Source organism: Mastacembelus armatus, chromosome 20 (genome assembly GCF_900324485.2).
Source record: "Mastacembelus armatus chromosome 20, fMasArm1.2, whole genome shotgun sequence".
Taxonomy (NCBI): Eukaryota; Metazoa; Chordata; class Actinopteri; order Synbranchiformes; family Mastacembelidae; genus Mastacembelus; species Mastacembelus armatus.
In genome coordinates, this window is record NC_046652.1 from 18,397,843 (window position 1) to 18,416,528 (window position 18,686).

The window sequence follows — 18,686 nt, forward strand, 5'->3', positions numbered from 1 at the left end:
AAACCCTCAACTAGCTCCAGACAATACACTGCACCACCACACATCATGGATCTGCAACGTGTGTGTTCTGTCCAGTCCCTGCTGACAATCCCATCAGATTTCTCCTCAGTTCATCACAGGCTGTAGTTTGGATTAATTCCTTCACATTATGGATTAAACTGTTCACTGCTAGAATTAGATCAGACTGAACTGAAATGATCACAAACCTTCAATTGACCTGATTTGCTGATTCAGAGCCCACATGACCTCTGACAGAACCTAGGACTCAGCCCACTGCTCTGGTCTTCACTGTGACTTTAAGGTGAACCAGGATTTGGTTCAGACTGGGATCCTGTTTGAAGACTGACTGGAGTTTTTCCACTTTGTTGATTGGCTACTGATAAATTCTCATGTGAGACATTAAACTGATCCTGCTTCAGTGCAAGTTAGCTATAGATGACTATATTGATCAACCCAGTTTCCATGGTGACCGACCAGGCCAAAGTGAACCAGTGTTTGTTGGATTGAAATGCAGGAATTAAGCTCAACCTCAGCTGCCTGACACTGATCTGGATAAAAGACTGTTTTTGTGTTCCTGACTCACTGACTTCATCAGCAACAGTCATCTTCACATCAACTCAAACACATGATCACAACAAGCTTCTGGCTGATCTGATTGGCTGACTGTTGTCTCTCTCTCTGTCTTTCTGTCCAATCCTGAAGCCTGTCCCTGTTCTCCTCTCACAGCTTCACTGAGAAGGCTGGAGCTTTACAGGAAATCCTGGATCTTTGCTTTGATACTGACTGGGTTTAGTCCAATGCTGCTGAACGCACCATGGACTGACTCCAGCCCTCTACTGACCTCAGAGTCTGCAGGCTACAGTCTGGACTCTGGACAAGATCACACAGCTGCTGCACATCTGGATCCTGCAGGTCGTTTCTACTCAGGTCCAGTTCTCTCAGATGGGAGGGGTTGGACTTCAGAGCTGAGACCAGATAACCACAGCTGGTCTTTGACAAACTGCAGTTCCACAACCTGAATAAAGAAGCAAAGATGTGACATTAGAAACCAAAGTTCCTCTTGAAAGTGTTGAATGTTTCAGAATGTGTTCAGAGCTGAAGAAGGTTTCGAAAGTAGAAGTTTAGAAAGTGGAAACTCCAAACAGCTGAAGCCAACAGGATGCAGGTTCAAAGCAGTCCCATCCAAAAAGGGACAAAGAGCTGTCATTAATATGAATGCCAACATGCTGCTGCTTCAATAAAGACAGACTGACTTCAGCTCTGAAACTCTGCCATCTCCACCTGTGGCTCCATCTATACAAACTCATGTTGTGCAGCCACATTTCTCTGAGAGGGAAAACAGCCTTTCCCATGAAGATCCTCAGTGTGGATCAGTCTAATATCAGCCTCATGTCTGCAGTTTAGTGTCAGCACAACTTTCACATCACATTCATCTCAGCACACAACCTAAACATGGGGTCTGACCTCAGAGTCTCCAGTCTACAGTCTGGACTCTGCAGTCCACCACACAGCTGCTGCACTCCTAGGTCCTTCAGGTTGTTCAGGCTCAGGTCCAGTTCTCTCAGATGGGAGGGGTTGGACTTCAGAGCTGAGGCCAGATAACCACAGCTGGTCTCTGACAAACTGCAGTTCTCCAACCTAAATAAAGAAGCAAAGACCAACTTCCTGTTTTCTTATTGAACGAACATGAACAATGAATAGAACAACACAATATTATAAATACAACACAAGTGTCAATAGAAACTGGTCCATCCAGGCTGTTATGATGAAATTAGCTGAGGTGTGAATTGATGTCACATTAACATGAAGAAGAAAGTGCAGAAAGATGAAAAATCTCTGACTTTAATTCAAAGTCATTGTGAGAAACAGGAATTTCCATGTGATGTTTTAAATTCGATTCATATGGAGTTAAACTTTCCAACATCTGGTCATGTTGGGTGGGATTGGTTCATTTGACACAGTGGTGCTCGGCCTTTTAGCCTTGCTAGTCTTGGCAGCAACAGTAGCAAGGCAGGTTTTGACGCCACGCAGCATCTTCTTTCTTTAGAGCCAAAATATTTCCACACAACTGACACACTGTTCCTCTTTGGCACTAAAGTTTCCATAGAGTCAGGTTCTGTGGAGCCCGAGGCCACTGGACAACAGATCAAGATCCAATAGCAACATGGATCAAGGTAATGCTTTGTCTGTCAACTGATCTACTGTTTCTTACATGTTGGGACCAGAGGGTCCTCACAGGACTTTGTCCATTTCAACTGACTGAATGAGGGATTATTAGGCTGCACTAACTGGGACTCCCAACAGGTGAGTCCAAGGTCAACCACCTGCTCCAAATCCAATGGCAGCATCTAAAAAGGGGCCAATAATCTAGTCCAGGACCTGTTTGGATTTCTGTGTGGAAGAAGCTGTCTGGAAGTTGAGGTTCAGCTTGTGCTTAGGGTTCACCAAGTAGTGCTTCTGGTTTGGCTTTGTCTCCAGGAAATCAATGGAAGTCAATGGAATGTCCTCTGAAGTGATGGAAACACACCTGTCTGTGTGTGTTCTCAACCATCAATATCAATGATCAAAGAAATATTTCTACTGCATCAAAGAAACTGGATCCATTTCCAACAAATATTAGTTCAGAGGATTTTCTGCTGACACATGTGACTCTTTAGACACAATGAGACCAACTTTCTGTGAGACTCAGTCATTTGGGACTAAAGACTGAATTTAGCCTCAGAAAAATCCAAAGACAGGAAAAGAAAATCAACTTCAATAGAAGTTATGTCTGTGCAAACACTGAGTTCAAACAATAATTCAACACTAAAGATCTACAATAGGAACAAACAGTCAGTGAACTGACCCCAGAGTCTCCAGTCTACAGTCTGGACTCTGCAGTCCACCACACAGCTGTTGCACTCCTGGATCCTGCAGGATGTTGGAACTCAGGTCCAGATGTCTGAGATGGGAGGGGTTGGACTTCAGAGCTGAGGCCAGATAATCACAGCTGGTCTCTGACAAACTGCAGCGAATCAACCTGAATAAAGAATCAAAGAAGGAGATCCAATGTGACATTGATGTTGATGACAATGAGGATGGTGATGATGATGATGACAATTCTTCTTCTTTTCATTAGAATAATGAGATGAGATCAACTTGATTAATCCCTGAAGGGAAATGTAGAATGACAATAATGAGAAGAATAATATGAGAACAGTCAGAATAATAGTAATAATAGTCTGACTATATCATGATATTATTGTCAGCACATGGGAAGAGAAGCTGCTTTCCAGCCAACAGCAGAATCAATCTAGTTGATGGCTCATACTGTCACTGTGCAGCTTTAAAGTTTCCTGCTTAAAGTTTGTTGACCCAGTTCCAAAGTGCAGCAAAACAATGCATTGAATTGTTCCTCCTTATTCTATCTGAGCCAAGGAAGCTCCCCCAGGCTCTCCTGTCTCCTGTCTCTTCCCTCTCTGCATCTTCTTCTCTGGCTTTATTGGCTGCAGCCTCAGCACAGCACAGAGGTAAAGCAGCAGCAGCAGCTCAGACACTAAACACAGCTCAACCACCTGGACACATGATTTCATCTGTGTGTCTCTGTGCTCCACATGTGCTTTCATTTCTATGGGATCAACTTTATAGAGACACTGTGGATTTGTTCTTCACAATGAGATTTGGATCAGGGAACAAACTGGGTGGACAGTGTCAGGACCAAAAGCTGCTGGCTTCAGTTCAGGAACAAAAACTACTCAAAGCTTCTTCACACAGCATCAGGATTTGAGGCCTTGGCAATGACAACAGGCTGACAACTGCTTTCTAATGATCCAGTCCCAATGCACAGACCAGATCATGTCCTTGTGTTGGGACTGATCCCCACTGTGTCATTGGCCACTAAACACAAGCTTTGGAATCCCATTCATAGATTGTTGACAACTGACTGTGTCTGATGCTTATTGTGTGGTTTTTGGGACAAAGCAAGACCCAATGTCCACTACAGGGACGTGTTCTTCCCCAAAAAGAAAGAGGACTTTGTTTCTCACGGCCCAAAGTCTTCACTTCTATTCCAAAATGGAAATATTCCAACCTTTCTCCTTCTGGCTCTCAGGAGGATCAGGTCAGATATTAGTCTGCTCCAATATTGACATATTGTTGGGATCCAAACTTGGACAAACACTGGACAGTTTCAGTTGAAACAGTTTCAGCTTTGGACTGTTTCCACAGTTTGTTTAGAAACACAAAGGATTCAGAACAACTTCCTGACAGGTGACATTTTTGGGACACTCTGTTCTTCAAAGCTTCTATAGAAAGAAACACATCATTATTAATATGACTATTCAATATGAGTGAACACACATTATTGAAGACAGCTCAGTGAAATGAAGTGAAACTGAAGGAATCATTCTTAGTCTGCTGAGAATAGAAGAACAATGAAAACACTGAATGGAACAACCAACATTCACAGGAGCTTTAGTTGTGGATTCAACATCTAAGATCTACAATAGGAACAGTCAGTCAACTGACCTCAGAGTCTCCAGTCTACAGTGTGGACTCTGCAGTCCACCACAAAGCTGCTGCACTGCTGGATCCTTCAAGTCCGTGTTGTGACTCAGGTCCAGCTCTGTCAGATGGGAGGGGTTGGACTTCAGAGCTGAGGCCACGACTTCACAGTGAGTCTCTGAGAGTCCACAGCCAGAAATTCTGTGAGGACACATATATTAGAAAAGCTGTTATTATGACAGAGACAATATATTGAGTTGAATCACTTGATGTCAAACAGGGACATGTCCTGTTGTGTCTTCACATCAGTGGTTCAGCTGATCTTCTCTCAGTGGGTTGGACATGAAATAAGAATTCTTCTCACTCTCTGTCACACTGCACACGCTTCATCTTTGTTCTGCTTTCATCTTGGACAGGAAGCAGAGAAAACTCAGTTCCTTTGGAACTTCCACAACAGGCCTGTCCCTGTTTATTCCAATGTTGGACATTTGTCCACATGTGGCAGAAAAACATCAGTGTGTGAAGAGAAACAGAAGAAAAATGTGTCCCATGGAAAAACCATTGGAAAGAAAAAGAAGAACTGTGTTCATTCACTGGACAGAGAGAAAAAAACAACAGGAACATCTGCAGCTTTTGGACTGACACCATTTGGAACAGCTCAAGAACATCTGGGACAAAATCCAGCTGCTGTCATTCTCACAATAAACAAGAGGAACATTATGGTGATGATCACCCAAGTGAAAAATCAATCTATTGTTTCAGACTTCAATTCTACTTTTAGCAGATAAAGTGTGTTCACACATTTTACCAAGTGTATTTGTGCTTGTGTTGAAACGTAGTAAAAGTACATTTTTGGTGAGTCTCCAAAGTACAAGATTAGTCAAAGAGTTACTGAGACAAAAAAAGCAGATTCAAAGTCAATGTTTGCAAAGTATATTGAAATGATCTCATTACTTCATTAGTCATTTAGCAGATTTCTTCAAAGTGCACTTTACTTTCAACAGATTTTGAAGTATATTTACTGATATTTTCCAAAAGTCTGTTCATGGTTTGTGTTTTTACTTCAAATTGTCTCATTCTCTTCCAAATATAATACTATGCCTCCATTTAACTTGAGCTCTATTTCAGTAGACTTATTTAAAGTACACAATGTATGTGTTCCTGGCTGTGGGAAAGTGGACTCTTGGAAGTGGTCTAATTCCTGTGGACAAAGTTTCACTTCAAAATACTCTTTCATACTACATGTTTACTTCATGTATTTTGGATGTTTGGACAGAATTCTTCGGAGAACTATGCAGAATCCTGAAGATCACTAAAATCCATGTTAGTCCCATAGTGGTGCAGCCAAATAATACTTTGACCTCACTAATAGAAAACACAAACTGTTGTTCCTGTTTATTGTTATTGTTGTTACCTTGAATGACTTGTTTTGTTCCAAAGCCCTTAAATGGCTGGATTTAATAGTGTTAGAGTTCAAATCAATATTTGTTGGACTGACGGGTTTTGGACTTTGTGTAGGAGTTCCGATTATTTTCAATCCTTTTAGAACGTCTTCAAAGTGCACTGGGCTTTTCAAATTAAGAGCATTTGAGAACATGCTAACAGGAAGTAGTGCTTTTAGTCCAACATCATTGGATTGGAATCTAAGTAAAGTATCTACATTTCAGACTCAGTGTTTGGAGAATCCATTCAGAGGGCATTGTTGGTGTATTTATTAAACACACAATGATGCTTATAGTGGACTTATATTTACTAGGAATATCAATCCAATATCATTGTGTCTTTTAATGCAATATGTTCAACTTGGTTGCAGTTTAACACAAAGTCAGTGGCTCATTTTCACAACAAATACTCAAATACTTGGAAAAATATACTTTGCATACTTTTTTCACATTTCAAACCTCATTCTATTGTATTTCATACATAGTTCAAATGAGTTCAGAGTATATTTAAAGTACATTTACTTTGGCTCAAAGTCTATTAGTAATACACTGTCAGTTTAATGTCACTAGAGATTTTGGACATTTGCAACAAGTCAACTTCAAATGTTTCATGTATATTTTAACAGTAGTGTAGTATTTTGGGCAGCAAAAGTACCCAATAATACGTGAAAAATAGGTTTTTCATGTACTAAAGCAGATTTATACTGCAGCTTCCAGCAACTTCACTGGTTTCATTTTAACACAACTTCAAGTATTTCAAAGTATTTCAAAAGTATACTCAATATACTTTTAGAAAATATACAACAATAGATTTTTTTCACTTGGGCACATCTGGACTTACTCAGCCTTTCTGCAGTTCCTCACAGCTGGAATCAGTCTCCGTCGTCCCTGGGCTGATGTCTTGTATTTCTTCAGGTCCAACTCATCCAGAACCTCCTCTGACATCTGCAGCATGTAGACCAGAGCTGAGCACTGGATCTCAGAGAGACTCTTCCCTGATCTGTTCCCTGACTTCAGGAACTCTTGGATCTCCTGATGGACTGAGTGGTCGTTCAGCTCCATCAGACAGTGGAAGATGTTGATGCTTCTGTCAGGAGAGATATCATCTCTGTTCATCTTCTTCAGGTTGTTGATGGCACTCTGGATGGTTTCTGGACTGGTCTCCGTCTGACCCAGCAGGCCTCCTAAGACTCTCTGGTTGGACTCCAGACAGAGGCCATGAAGGAAGCGGACAAACAGGTCCAGGTGGCCACATTTACTTTCCAGGGATTTTGTCATTGATATTCTTAGGAAGTCATCCAATGTTGTATCATGGTACATTTTTCCCAGGAAATTCTTCTTGTGATGCTGTAACAGTGGACCATGTAGACTGCAGCCAGAAACTCCTGAACACTCAGATGAACAAAGCAGTAGACTGATTTCTGGAAGATCACACTCTCTCTTTTGAAGATCTCTGTACAGACTCCTGAGTACACCGAGGCCTCTGGGACATCCAGACCACACTGCTCCAGGTCTTCTTGGTAGAACATGATGTTTCCTTCCTCCAGATGTTCAAACGCCAGCCTCCCCAGCTTCAGAAGAACTTCTCCATCAGCCTCCGTCAGCTGCCGTGGACTCGTCTCATGTTCCTCATGGTACTTGTGCTTCTTGCTGTTTGTCTGAACCAGCAGGAAGTGTGAGTACAGGTCAGTCAGGGTCTTGGGCAGCTCTCCTCTCTGCTCTGTGGTCAACATGTGCTCCAGAACTGTAGCAGTGATCCAGCAGAAGACTGGGATTTGACACATGATGTGGAGGCTCCTGGATGCCTTGATGTGGGAGATGATTCTGCTGGACAGCTCTTCATCCCTGGACCCCCTCCTGAAGTACTCGTCCTTCTGGGCGTCAGTGAAGCCTCGGACTTCTGTCAGCCTGTCCACACACGTAGGAGGGATGCGATTGGCCGCCGCGGGTCGGGAAGTTATCCAGACCAGAGCCGAGGGAAGCAGATTCCCCTGGATGAGGTTTGTCAGCAGCTCGTTGACCGAGGCCTCCTGTGTGACATCAGACACCACCTTCCTGTTGTTGAAATCCAGTGAAAGTCTGCTTTCATCCAGGCCGTCAAAGATGAACAGAACTTTACAGACAGCCAGCTGCTCTGCTGTGACCTTCTGTAATGTTGGATGGAAAACATGGAGCAGCCTGAGAAGACTGATCTGCTCATCTTTGATCAGGTTCAGCTCCCTGAACGAAAGCAGGACCAGCAGACTGACGTCTTGGTTTTCTGAGCTCTCTGCCCAGTCCAGACTGAACTTCTGCACTGAGAAGGTTTTTCCAACACCAGCGACGCCATTGGTCAGAACCACTCTGATGGGTCTCTGCTGGTCAGGGGAGGCTTTAAAGATCTCATGGCACTTGATTGGAGTGTCATGGAGGGTCTCCATCTTGAAAGTGGTCTCCAGCTGCCAGATCTCATGTTGGGTATTAACCTCTTCACTCAGTCCCTCTGTGATGTAGAGCTCAATGTAGATCCTCTTGAGGAGGGTTCCACTTCCTGTTGGATCAGGTCCTTCAGTCACACGTTCACATCTCGTCCTCAGACTGGTCTTATGTTGATCTAAAATCTCCTGCAGACCAGAGTCCACTGGAAGACAAGAAAAAGGGTCCAATCAAACAGACGTTTGTGTGACACAGAATCTCGACTGTGAAGGACCAACTCAAATGTAGAACAATCAGTGGGTCCTACTGGTTCTGGGTCTTTTTCCACACTGGGGACAGGGACAGTCTCCAGGTGAACTAGACTCTTCCCAGTATGAGGTGATGCACTGTCTGCAGAACCAGTGTCCACAGCTGGTAGAGACTGGATCCTTCAGGACGTCCTGACACAAAGCACAGCTGGACAGTCGCTGCTCCTCAGAGACCTGAGTCCTGGTCCTGTCCCTGTGGACATGAAGCAAACTGGGATTAGTTGAGGTGGAGACATGTTGAGTGAGGAAACTTTCTTATTGTTGGACTGGACAGAAGCTGGAAACTCCCAGCTGTCTCCCAACTGGCTTTAAATCAGTTTTCCTCCACAGCTGAACTGGCTGATAATGAAGTTTGGAATCTGATCAACATTCAACACTGAGTTTGTCAGTTTGCAAAGGTTTGCAGCTCAACATCAAGATGATCCAGTGAGATGTTCATTGAGGGAAAGAAAGAAGAGAGAAGAAGAGAAATGTGGTGAGAAACAGAAAAAGTGATAAGACAGAAACATTTCCATGTGACAGCAGAAATAAAGTCATCAAACAATGAGACTCCTCAGTCTGAACAAAGGAGATGGAATGTTTTCAGTCACTACCACTGTAGACACAGGCTGAAAATAAAATCTGAGTCTCAAATCATTTCCATTAACTGGTTCACTGAAGTATATGATTCTAACATCACTTGTCTTTTGTTTTCCTGTTGAAGCTGCAACATGTGAGGCAGTTTTTTTGACCAGGGGAGGAGATCAGCCTAGAAGGGGGACCCCTTCTTAAAAAGACCCCTGGCATAGGGGTCCCCCATAGGTCCCCCTATGCCAGGGTGCTGGAGAGGAGGATCCGGCATGCAAGGCCAGTTTCTTTGACTGTTTGAAATCTTCTTCATTTTCATTTTAGAAACTCTTCATGTTTTAGTTCTCCATAGGCTAAAAATGTCCCAGACCCTCCTCCACAGGCTAAAAAATGCCCACAGACCGTCCTCCAGTCTAGTGGGTGTCCTGTTTTATTAGTCCTGTCCAGTTTAAGGTTTATGGTTTAGGCGAACACCCAGGTACTTAAAACTGTCCACTATCTCGATGTCCGAGCCCTGGATGCTCACCGGTGTGTGATGTGGTGTCCTCCTCCAGAAGTCGATCACCATCTCCTTTGTCTTACTGGTGTTTAAGCACAAGTGTTTGTGCTCACACCAGTCCATGATGACTGACCTGTACTCCAGCTCGTTCCCCCCAGACACACAGTCAACAATGACCGAGTCATCGGAGAACTTCTGGAGAAGGCAACTGCTGGTGTCATATGTTAAGTCCGAGGTGAACAGTGTGAAAAGGAACGGTGAGAGCACCACCCCCTGAAGGGCCCCCATGCTGGAAACCACCACCTCAGACACAAAGTTGCATAGCCTCACGTACTGTGGCCTGTTGGTGAGGTAGTCGGTTGTCCATGCAGCCAGTCGTCCGTCCACTCCTGCCCCTTCCAGCTTCTGTCTTAGAAGTGCTGGCCAAATGGCGTTGAAGGCGCTGGAGAAGTTAAAAAACATGACCCTCACAGCGGTTCCGGCGGCCTCCAGGTGTGTCAGCGTCCGGTGCAGCAGGTAGATGATGGCGTCATCCACCCTGATGTTCGGCCTGTAGGCAAACTGCAGCAGGTCCATTGCAGTGCTGACAACAGAGCAAAGGTGGCTGAGGATGAGTCTCGCCATGGTCTTCATGAGGTGGGAGGTCTCTAGTGGTTTGGCTCCTTAGGAACCGGAACCACACAGGATGTCTTCCACAGGACAGGGACCATCTCCAGACTCAGGCTCACGCTGCAGACCTCATAGCTGGTCAGCACAGTTCCTCAGCAGTCTGAGGCTGATGCCGTCTGGACTTGCAGCTTTCCTGGTCTTTAGCTGCCTCGGTTCTCTCCTCACCTGATCTAAAGTTAAGGAGAGGGGGGTGGAGGTGGGGGGAAGAGATGGGCTGGTTATGGAGGGGGGTGGTGTGGAGGGTTGTGAGTGCATGGGGGTGGTTGTATCCGCTGGCCTGTAGATGTGTGTAGTGGGGGGAGGAGGGGTGGAATCAAACCTGTTGAAGAACAGGTTTAACTCGTTGGCCAAGCTCTGGTCTTCATCAGCCCTCCCTGTGCCTCCACTCTGTCCATGGCCATGTTCTGCTCCAACCACTCCTCCATCTTCTTCCTGTAGCTGTTCTTGGCCTGCCTGATCTTGTACTTGAGTTCATGCTGAACTCTCCTCTGCTCCTCTCTGTCCCCTGAAATAAAAGCCTTCCTTTTGTTTTTCAGCAGGGCTCTAAGCTCAGGGGTCACCCAGGGCTTGGTGTTAGAGAAACACCGGACCCTCTGGGTCGGTACTGTGTTCTCCACACAGAAGTTGATGTAGTCTGTGATGCAGTGGGTTAGGCTGTCAATGTCCTCTCCATGAGAGCTGCAGAGTGTCTCCCAGTCCGTGGTCTGGAAACAGTCTCTCAGTGGCCTCATCAGTCCACACTTCCACAGTCTTCTTCTGTGCAGGTTCTCTCCTCACCTTGGGTGTGTATTCGGGGAGCAGCTGCACCAGGTTGTGATCAGAACGGCCAAATGGGGGGAGGGGGTTAGAGTCGTATGTATCCTTACATTTCCATACAGCAGGTCCAGCGTCTTGTTTTCCCTGGTGTGGTACTTAGTTCTGGTACTTCGTACTGGGTAAAAGTGGGGAGAATGGAGGAGAGTGAGGCGTGATTGAAGTCCCTGCTGATGAGAAGGAGCACCTGTGGTGCCATGTCGTTTAGCCAGTAGATTGTGACCTTTATATTTTATTTTATATCGGTTATTTTACAGTATTTTTTTGTATTTGTGTTGAAGGAATTTTTTTTGTGTATTAACTTCAGTAAAACTTATATATACTACATCTCATTGGCCATCCCATCCTAGTGTGATCGTGATTCTGTTCAGAGATTACCGCTTGACATCTGCTACATCTGCATGCACGTCACCGCCCGTGCAGTCGCTCACACGCCGCTGCTTCATCAGCCGATGGAGGGATGTACACATTGAACAGGATGTAATACGGCCGAATGCCAACAGCGAGGAACCTCAGGTCTTTCTGTGTAGAGAGGTGCAGGGCCGCACAGAGCTAACAGCTGGTCTCGGGTGTAAACAATGGAGCTATATGTGTAGCTGAAGGGATCCGCCGAGGCACTCCCAAAAAAAGTTAAAAAACTATTAAAAAAAAATAAACAGAAAGGTGATGAAAGTGGTCTCCCTGTGTGCAGACTTGCAACAGGACATGACCATGTTAAAGGAAAACCTACCAGTCCCATGAATCTGAGGAGAAACACCAGGACATTTTAAAAATGCAGCTCAGAGCATCTTCGTTAGCAGAACTGGTATTAAGATAAAGGGAGACAGTTTGAGCTGGATAAAAAAACGGTTCCTGTGAGAGTCTCCATAAGACCTGCAAAGTAGAACACTCAGTTTACAATACAAACAGGCTCTTACCCTGAGTCTGGGGGTCCAGGTTCAGGACTGAAGTCTGGAGGTGTTCCTTTGGACCAGTCACTCTTCATGGACAGACAGATGGATCCTGGAGACCCTGGTCTGTCCTCCTCTTCCCCCCCACAATGACTCATCTTCTGAAACCAGGGACCCTGGAGACCAGAGGAACAAACCCAGTCAGCTGTCCCCCTGTAACGGCAGCAGCTTCTTATTGATTGGACATTAGTTTGATGGAACCATCCCAGAGACACAGTGTGACTGTGACGTCAGGAAACACAAGTCTAAACCAGACTCAATCCCAACATTCATCAATGACATGGATCAATATGTGCAGGTGTCATATTAACACTCACCCTGCTTCCCACTTCCTGTTTCCTCCTTCTTCTTCTCTGTGGACTTTAAAATGGAGTCTGACTTCACACTTTGCTCTTCTTCACATGTGGCAGTGAGTGGACGCTCTGCAACACAAACAGGAAGTCAACAACATCACAGGAAGTTTTCAAGATTCTCTCCCAGCTCACTGACACAGTTTTTGTCCTTATGTTACGGGGACGTTCAGTCCAGAGACCATCAGTGGATCAGGATGCAAAGAAGCAGGTTCAGTCTGCTGATAACAAACCTGATCCAACCCTGCAGTATTTGTACCAGGGCTGTAAAATCAGTGACTGTCATGTCGTCACATTAGTTTGGATCTAAAACACAATTAGTTCAACTAACAAAGACTCAGATATTTAGTGTTTTTCCATCGACTCCTCATATGTCTCAACAATGACAGTGACAGTGGAGGATTTGGGCCCTTTTTCAAACACATGCACAGACTCTACTGACTGACAACCTACCAAAGACATGTCTATGGAGCTTCAGTGTGGGGGTCAGAGGTCAGACAGCTCAGGTATCAGGACTCCTGTGTTGGACTGACTGAAACCAATGAGAGACTTTATTCCTTTCAAAACTGACCTCTGACCTTCAGCTGTAATGAGAAGAGATGTGTAGTTGAATTTGCTGTTTGACTGTTTCACTTTGTTGACAGAAAAGTTGACATGATGAAGCTGCTTCTACTGTCTGTGGTCCAGGACTGAGTCTGAGTCAAAGACTCCTCTGGCTCCTCTGTCAGGAATGAAGTGAAGCCTGATGAGCCTCCTTGTTGTCTGGTCCCTGACTCTCCTGTTGGAGCTTCAGGACAAACGCTGCAGTAACAACATTAGTGTTTATCTGAGACTGTCAGTGAGGGTTAGAGCCTCAGTGTCAGACTGAAGATGCTCCTGGTCCTGGAATGAAGTCAGACCAGTGTGTTCAGGTCAGTCCCAGCCAAACACACATTAACCAACAGCCACAGACACACACAGATGTGAGGCCACATACTTGTTGACTGTCATTTCAAATTGCTGTATGACTTGGCAATGAGGCAGTCATGTCGTTTGGAATATTTTACTGTAGGTGTGCTGGACCTTTAAGGCTGATTTTTGGGCCCACCAACCAGAACCTGACCCCCCAAGAAGGTCTGACATTATATTTTTACATTATTACATAAAAACAACAACAACATGTTTTGTGTCAGAGTTCTCACCTCTACAAAATGACTGAAAAGAAACTAAACAGATAGAACCTTTAAATCCAGATCCAGATGTGTCAGAGTTACTGACATCACTGACATCACAAGACCCTGACAGACCAGAGACCACCCTCACCCCTTTAAGTCCAGATCCAGATGTGTCAGAGTTACTGACATCACTTTCTATCAGGCTGAGAAACCACATGACTCTGATAAAGTCTGACAGGAAACATAAAATTGGATCAGTACTCACAGGTCTCCAGGTCTCCTCTGTCCTCTCACACACACACACACACACTGATGCAGCTTCTTCTGTCCATTTCCTACCAGGATCCCAACGTTCTATACAGAGAACATGTAGAACAAAAACCACAGTTATGTTTCATATTTGACTGGTTAGAAAAGGCTCTAGTGTCCAAATATAATTGGCCACATGTAGAAAGTCTGTGGAACCAATCAAGCCAAGCTTTGCATAAATGAATGCACTTTAAACATGGTCAAAGACTGACAACACAGTTGTTTTCTTTCTAACTGATAAAAAGAGCACAGCAGAAACAATCAGCATCTGTCACAGGCCAATGTTGCATATAATGACATAAGCACAGGTTCTCATATATGTGACAGACAGAGTTGGGACTAGAGATCACACTCTACACTGCTTTGTTTGGCTAAAAGGAGGATTATTCTCCAAAGTCCAGCTTCACAATATGTCACATAGAAAGTGTCTATTTATTGAATGTCATTCAAATGTGTTGATCTGTGTGTATGAGGAGTCCAGAGTCCATAGAGCTGCTGCTGGAAACTGTCTAATCATCAGGGCTGGATTAACCAGGGGCCTGAGAGCTCAGGGGCCCTTGGGCCTGTGTCTCTGGATGAAGGGGCATCAGACTAGTTTGAAAGTCACAGAGCTCAGGTCAAAACCACAAAAGATGCAAAACAACAAGAAACAGATGAACAATGACACAAAAAGACACAAAATAAGTTGAGAGAGAAGAAAAACGACATAAAACCACAATGTTGTGTCTCCATCTAGTGGCTGAAACTAAATACAGCACTTGGTCAGGTATTTGAGGTATTTGGACTTGAGTACTTTCCCATTCACTGCTACTTTCTACAGAACTACATTACAGAGACAGAGCTTGGACTTTGGACTGCACAATATTTCTCTGATACTTTAGTTGGTTTTCTGCTTAGTGACTACTTTTACTACTTCAGCTGGATGTTATTGCTAATACTGTTGTACTTGTGCAGAGGAAACTGTACAGCATCAGTCTCTGTCCCTGCTGGGAAGATGCCGAACCCTGATCCAACTAAATTCAACGTCACACACGAGATCGGAAAAGAGCCGAATCCGGCCGGTCTCCGATGATCCTATTTAAAGACCTTAAAGCCTGAACAGGAACCTGGACTACAGTGATGATACAGCCTGTGGACTGTGACGCTAAAGGCCAAACTGTTTGCACCTCAACTAAACTCTTTAAAGTCTTCGTATGTAGGTTTCAGCAGAGAGACATTTATGTTGTTATGGACAGTAACAGCTGCACTTGTGCTTTAGAGAGCTGGAATAACAAAACACTATCAGGACATTTCTATTTCTATTTCTGGGAAGAATTATTTAAAGCAGCATTTAGACCACCAAACATTTTACACTGCTCTTTAAACAGAGTTCACTTCACCTGATCAGATTTTTCTAAAGCCACCTGCCTGGTAAAAGCCTTTAGATCGTAAAGTACCAGACCTTTGGAACCTGATGGACCTTTGATCTCTGGGACGTGGTTTAGAGGGAAGGCTCATATGTTTGTTCAGCTCTTTCTGTCAGGACCCTCATAAAACACACACCCATAAATGTTTTGTTCACTCGCAGCTTTCACTTGTCACTTACCCTAACCTAACACAAAGTGCTGACACCCCAAGTGGCTCTGACAAAGTGAGGATCAACCCTAAGGTCCTCACTGCCATAGTACTGGTCCTCACAAAAAACTGGACCAGAACTGAATCAGAGTCAAAACACAAACATCTGTTTTTGTGTCTTTAAATTAAAGGGTTTTACATCTGTTTTTAAAAGGAGTTCACTTCACCTGATCAGGTTTTTCTAAATCCACCTGCCTGGTAAAAGCCTTTAGATCGTAAAGTACCAGACCTTTGGAACCTGATGGACCTTTGACCCCTGGGACGTGGTTTAGAGGGAAGTTTCTGAGAGGGAAACACTGACTGTTCAGGTCAGTCCCAGTCACATTAAACACACACAGATGTGAGGTCCCTGGTAACACCTTCCCTGGTCCCTCAGCCTGACCTCAGTCTAACTCTGGCCTTAACCTGAACCAAAGTGCTAACACTCAGACTCTGTGACAGGAAGAGAACAACGTTGCATCAACACTCACCTGCCTCAGCCACGTCTCCTCCTTCTGATCTGTCGTCTCTAAATGGAGTCTGAACGCCTGTTCTCAGGTACCTGGGTCACCTGATCCCTGTGGCTCCGCCCCTGCTGACCAATCAGGGCTGGCTTACTGGCTCACAAACACATTTCATCAACATGGACTCAAACATGACACATCTGGATTTGAGGCCCACGTGACCTCACTGAGTTCAGCTCATGGCTCATTGTCCCAGTACTTATATATACTGCCATAGAACAAACATCTGCACAATCACATCTGGATTTGTTTCCCATCTAAGCCTCTAAATGTCCAGGCCAATGAACCGTGTCCCACTCTGATGGATCACATGAGACAGGAAGCTTCAGTCATTTTGGAGCTTTTCCTTCCAATTAGCAGGAGATCCTTAAGCTGAACAACAGAAATGAGTCCAACAATAAACATGCAACACAATATCAGTGGACGACTGTCTCTCCGCCTCATACAGGTTAGCTGCTAGAGATGCTCTGGGCAGTAGGTTTTCATCAGTCTTGTGCAGACAGCCTTCCTGTGCCAATATGTTAGGTATTCCTTTTCAATGATTGTACAGTCCCCAAAGGAAAACTGAATGCAACTTTCTGGTACGATTTGGCAAGTCTATTGGCAAAGTTTAGAGTTAAATGAGTTCAACTCTTTACAAATGAACATTACAGCTGTAGAATAAAGGTTACCTAAATAAAGGTCGTACCAGTTATATGTGTGGAATTTATATGGTTGAAACAAAGGCATGAGAAAAAGATATAGTGTATGCAGAACTTGACTGTCGGGTCCTCCACATGTATGGCCTCCTGATCTGTCAGACCGATCAGGCATCTTTTTATAGGATAATTGAGCCGGTTGTTCGCCTGATATGTGCAAATAAAAACCTTTACAGTAGAAATTGCTTTGAAATGACCAAACTTTAAGAAAGCACACAAACAAAGGAAAACACACCTCTGGCCAGACTCTCTCAATATGATGGTTCTGTAGAAAGACTGTTAAGACTTTAGTCTGAGGTTTAAAGTAAGACAGACTGAAAGGCAGAATGGTAAGTAGTAGATTAAACAACTAGGTAAGAGGCCTATTAAACAGGTATTTTGCCTGTTTCCCTTAAAGACAGTTACCAATATTGTTCAGGGAACCTGCAGCCCTAATGCTCACTTAGTGCATGACTTTACTGTATGAGAACACACATTATAGCAGTCATAGGCTTGCAAAGTCCCATGAGTCATTGGGAACATGGTTTGAAAATTTATAAAGACTGGTGGTGAAAATGTTTGCCTACCAAGTTGAAGGTGTTTGAGGGAATGGTTGGTCCAGTCTGGAACCTAAAATGCTTGAAGCACAACATGCACAAGCCTCCCTTCACATTTTGTGTTGAAATCATTTATAAATGTTCTCACTTTTCTGCTCTGGGACTTGACACTTGAAGGTAATGGGACCAGTTTGGAATTTCAAAAGCAGTTCAGTTTCTCCCACTGTTCTTATCGTGATGTAAGACAGGCCCATAAAAACTCTGTACTGTAACTGACTGTAGATGAGAATTAAGTTTTTGCATTAAGACAGGAAAAAAAGTCAACACTTCACTCTTTGCTGTGTTTTTATTATTGGCTCACTAACTTCTGATAAACAGAACAGGACTGGGTATACATACGTGCTACACTTACCAACAGAACGGGTAGCCTAAAGCTTTGCCTAAAGTTCGCCTGAAGTTCTGTACACAAGCACATTTTGGTGCACTGGACTCATCAGCCGACACTGTAAACCAAACCAAAGAAACCTGACTTGGTGTGCAACTTCAGGTGTCCTTGAAGAAAATGGTGACCTGCAAACTGGAACTGATGTTTTTAGTGGACTACTTCATCCTTGTACAAACACCAACTTTACATTTAACAGTACACTTATGTGGCCAGGTGGGCCCACAGGTGACTGTGTGGATGCTGCCTCAGTGTAGTGCTTTGCCAACAGGCTGTCTCCTCTTCAGGTGCTCTTCCTCTCTGTCTATGCATCCTCTATGTTGCTGTATGTGGATTTTGAAGAGTCCTCTTATCAAACACCCTCTGCCAGGAGCGGTACCTCACCAGAACTTCGGGTCATGTAATGGACTTGTTAAAATCCAGGACTCAATAAGTTCGGTGAAAGCAGCTTCACGGACCTGGTGCTGCCCCCTGATCAGCTCTAGCTGTGTTTCATCTCATCCTCACACTGTCGCTCAAATACCATCTGCAGTCTTGTCTTGGGGTACGTGACCTTCACTGCTGACAAAGCTGGACTCTCAACACCGGTGGTACATGCACGTTGAAGGGCTGCAGGCACTGGAACCCATGACCTGAGAAAAGTAGAGGTCAAACAGCAAAATGTGTCAGAAAAACAAACAACCACGTAACATTATACACATGGCATCAGTGCAACATAAAAACCTGTGTCAGTACGGTGCAGCCATTCAAACTGTTCAGTGCCTGTAGCTTTAATAAATTAAAAGACAGCAGAACAGTTTTAGATGAACACAGGCCTCATGGCAGCTGAAGTCTGGGCTGACTGAAACAGACTGTGTGTGGGATCAACTCAAGTCAAAAACTCAAGTATTTACAAAAGTCCTGATGATAATGAGCCGCAGTGGTGGAAAGTAACA

The 18,686-nt window shown here is 44.3% G+C and overlaps 1 protein-coding gene and 1 long non-coding RNA gene across 2 annotated transcripts in view; one reads left to right on the forward strand and one right to left on the reverse strand.

Annotated features, from left to right (window-relative positions):
- LOC113121849 (uncharacterized) overlaps nucleotides 1-18,686 on the forward strand; it is a 1,077,549-nt gene that overhangs the window by 135,189 nt on the left and 923,674 nt on the right.
- LOC113121924 (uncharacterized) overlaps nucleotides 1-18,686 on the reverse strand; it is a 308,641-nt gene that overhangs the window by 352 nt on the left and 289,603 nt on the right. The window lies entirely within an intron of this gene.